This window comes from Triticum urartu, chromosome 1, assembly GCF_003073215.2.
Source record: "Triticum urartu cultivar G1812 chromosome 1, Tu2.1, whole genome shotgun sequence".
In the NCBI taxonomy this organism is placed as follows: Eukaryota; Viridiplantae; Streptophyta; class Magnoliopsida; order Poales; family Poaceae; genus Triticum; species Triticum urartu.
The window spans coordinates 527,971,624-527,975,620 of record NC_053022.1 but is presented as its reverse complement, the minus strand read 5'-3'; positions in this window follow the sequence as shown (position 1 = coordinate 527,975,620).

The window sequence follows — 3,997 nt, the reverse complement described above, 5'->3', positions numbered from 1 at the left end:
AACGCACAGACGCAAAAACGGACATGCACCTCTGCTCTCAGTCGCTCCTCTACTCCTCCTCGCTGGCAGACACCTCTGCTCCCAGTCGCGTCGCCCCTCCCTTCCTTCTCGCCGGCGGGCACCTCCCCGTGACGCCCCTCTGCTCCTCGTCGTGGTGCCCCACTGCTTCCAGCCGCGTCGCTCCCTCCGACCCCTGTCGCGCCGCCGCTGCTTCCAGCCGCGTCGCTCCCTACCCCCCTGCCGCCGCAGGATCTTGCCGGTGCTGAAGTCGAGAGCTCACTCCGCGCAGGCCGGGGCTCTGGAGGTCCCCCACCGAGCGCTTCTTCCTCTGGATCGGCGGCGGGCACCTCTCGCGTCGCCCCTCCGCTCCTCCTCGCCGGCGGGCACCCCATCGCGCCCTCCGCCCCCCGTCGCGCCGGCCCTACGCCGCCGCAGGATCTTGCCGGCGCTGAAGTCGGGGGCTCGCTCCGCCGCGGGCTGCAGCACCTCCCCCCATGAGCTCCAGCGCCGGCGCCAGCTGCTCCGCCGCGGTAGGTGGCGGCCTGCGTCGGTGGGCTCGCTCCTCGTTGCAGCGGTTGTGGAGGTAGATGGGCCTCGACACCGGCGAGGGGTGGGACAACGCGTGTGGGCGGCGCTGGATTAGGTGGGGACGTGCTGTGTCACTGATACGTGGGTCCAGGGGCGGACACGAGAGGGCAGCAGCGGACGAGAGCACTCGTTTTGTCCGCCGCGGACCCATTCATGGCCCATTTTTGCGTTCAATTTGGATCGGGGCAGAGGACAAACGGACAACAGGCAGACACGGACGTCCGTTTGGGTCGCCTCGTTGGGCCAGATTTTATGTCCGGATAATCCAAACGGACGAAATGGGTCATCCCATTGGAGTTGCTCTAAGACCCAGCAGCACTGGCAAGGTTTGTAATTTCAGCAGGTGCAGTTTTTACAGTCGTTCTTCAAGATGCCCTCAAAGGTCCTGAGCATCAAGATGCCCTCAAAGGTCCTGAGCATCGGAGGCGTTTTCAGAAGTGCCTGCCTAGGCTGAGCATTCGAAGGCACACTCCAAAAGTGCCTGCATAGGCTTTTTCCTTCGCGATCGTCCCTAGCATTTTTCTAAAACGCCTGCTTACATCTTTGAAGGCATTTTTTGGCCTTTCAAAGGCGTTTTTGAATGCCTCCTAATATCTACCGTGATGTAGTGTGTAGGACTGAGACACAGGTTTATGATTACATATATGGTAGTTATCTTTGCAGATCATGATTATAGTTCACAATTTTCAAAGCCTTGCATTGCTGCATTCACAATAGTTTCAATTCAGAATCGTGCGTTAAACGAGGAATATGATGTAGATTTTACAAAATTTTGGATTCACTTCCTTAATGCAGATGAACCAAGCAAATGCAATGCAGGGCCTTCTTTTCTCTGATACATGTAAAAGGTTACTTCATGCATTCTTTGGCTAGCGTGCAACATCAGAGGTATGAGGACATTTTTCTTAACTGTTACTATGGAACTAGGGATTAATTTGCCTAGAGAGACAACTGATTCATGACGTCCATGATGACATCCAGCTCTAAATCTGTGAACACAGTGGTACTAGGGGCGGTGGTGGCGGGGGGCCATGGTCACCACCTGGCGCCGGCACATAGGGCAGCTCCCCTTGGCTTGCAGCCACCTCTCCACGCATCGCCCGTGGAACCGGTGCTCGCACGGCGTCTCCTTCCATGCCGCCGAGTCGTGGTCCTTCATGCAAATCGGACAGTCGTGCCCGTCGGCTGGCGCGTCCACAATCTTGAGCGCCTCTGCCACCGCCACGGCCAACGCTGGGTCTGGAGCACCCGCGACGCTAATCTGTGGGGTGATGTCGTCCATGTTCGCCTCGGTAATGTAGGTATAGCCGAGGCGGACAATCTCGCGGAACATGGCATCGGGGTCAGGTAGAAAGTCACCTTCTTCTTGTTGTAGTTGTCGCAGCAAGTCTTGTACTTCGGCCGGGAGTACAAAGTCTTGTACTGCTTGTGATGGTCGTAGCAGCAGTTGGAATTCGTGGGGGATGTCCATGCCAATCGACTCCGTCAAGTACGTAGTACGTAATAGCGAACTCGATCGACGATTCCCCGCCGGCCACGTGTGTTTGTAGTTGGCGGGGTGAGATTGGATCGGGAGCAGATGTTTGGGGAAGCAACGGGAGCGATCGTGCATCTGCCGGTGTGTTTATAGTGGTATATACCGTCTCGTATGTATGCAGGTTCGTGCTGGTGTCGGAGTCGGGGTAGGATTTTTACGTTTTTTTTTGAGCATCTGGGTAGGATTTTTACGTTTTTTTTTGAGCATCTGGGTAGGATTTGAGCAGGCTACCACGATACAGTGCCGCTATTGGGCCGGGCTGCAAGTTTCGTCACGCTCTTCGTTCTAAACCCAGGTATTGTCCCGGACGGGGCTGGGTTACAGGCAAAGCCAGCCTTTTTTTTTACGAACTAGCAGGAGCTCTGCTTTGCATTAAGTAGGGAAAAATAGTGTCCATTACAGTTTGGGAGCAGGCTGGGAACAGCCGCAGGGCCTCAAGAGGGAGCAAAGAACAAAAGTAAAAAAGAAGAAGAAGGGAGTTTAGTTACATATTGGCTGCCTCTTGAAACATGCAGATATCAGCCTTTGCTTTGCCCGCGACTAAATGCGCCGGTGCCGCTTTGTGCTAAAAAATTCTGGCATTCCTCTCCTTTCAGATATGCCAAGCGATGTACATAGCAGTGGAGACACTAATCTTGCTATCAATGATAGGCGCAGCAGTATGAAGACGAGCCCACCACTTGTTAACTGACGGAGCAGAGAGCACACTTGTAACCATGGACGCAGGAGAGTCCGCGAAATTTCGCCACACCTCCTTAGCAAAAGGGCAAAATATGTTGGAATTTTGCTAGTAGGCCTTGGCCCAAAGCCTAACTAAAATTCTGAAATTCTCTTTGACCCATTTATGCACACATGTGAGTGGAGTAAGTGAGGCTAAAGTTTAGTCCCACTCCGAAAGTTGAGAGAGAGTTGCACCTCTTTATAAGGTGGGCTCTTCTACCACTTGTATGAGCATGAGAAGAGGAGACCTACACGCGCGCTCCTCCTCCTCGCTCGCCTCGTCCCGCCGCGCCGCGGGTTGCGGGATTGAGCCGAGGACAGAGCTATGCACATTGTCTATATTTTTGCTACATGAGAAAACTAATAAGTCATTAATTAATAATTAAAGGATGCGTTAATTACTGAACCGTTTTTGATTCTTTTGGATCGTGACGACTCGGACGTGGGGTTTACTCCCACGACCTACCCGGCCCGCACTACATAGTCAGGCAGACGTCTACCTCGGCAACTGCTGGCAGCGACGACTTCGCGAACGACAACTTCTTCCCCGACCTCGGCAACCTCGTCTTCGACGACATGGGCGATAACGTCAACGCCGGCGGTGCTGCACCCGTTGCACCGTATGTGATTCAATTCTTCCTATTCGAGATCGTGGTAGAATTCATGCTTCTAGTATATGCTCTAGATGTGATATGTTCATCTGCTATGCTAGTTTGCATGATTAGTTTAATTTCTACTGTTGTGATCATGATATATCTTCTGTTTATTCGGATTAAATCTTGTAGTAATTTGCTCATATTTCCAATAAAATAGAGATAGATGGGCGGCCGTCTCCCGGGTCTGATTGCAGAGCCAGCCTTGACCCGGCCCGACTATTGGAAAAGTACCGCCAGGCCTGGTTGTTGGTTACCGGGGTCGACAAGGACGACATGAGGTGCGTGTCCGACACACATGAGGATAGAACTCCTCCGTCCGTGACGGGCCGTCCGTGTCCTCCCGTCGGCGTTGGTTGTTCCTCAAGTGCGAGCCCGTAGAAACTGTGGTTACTGTGGGAACTATTCTTCACTATATGAAAAACCGAGCATCCATGGGTTTATTTTTCCACTTCGTGTCCCAATTAAGAATACCTGGTACTCCTTCTATAAACAAATA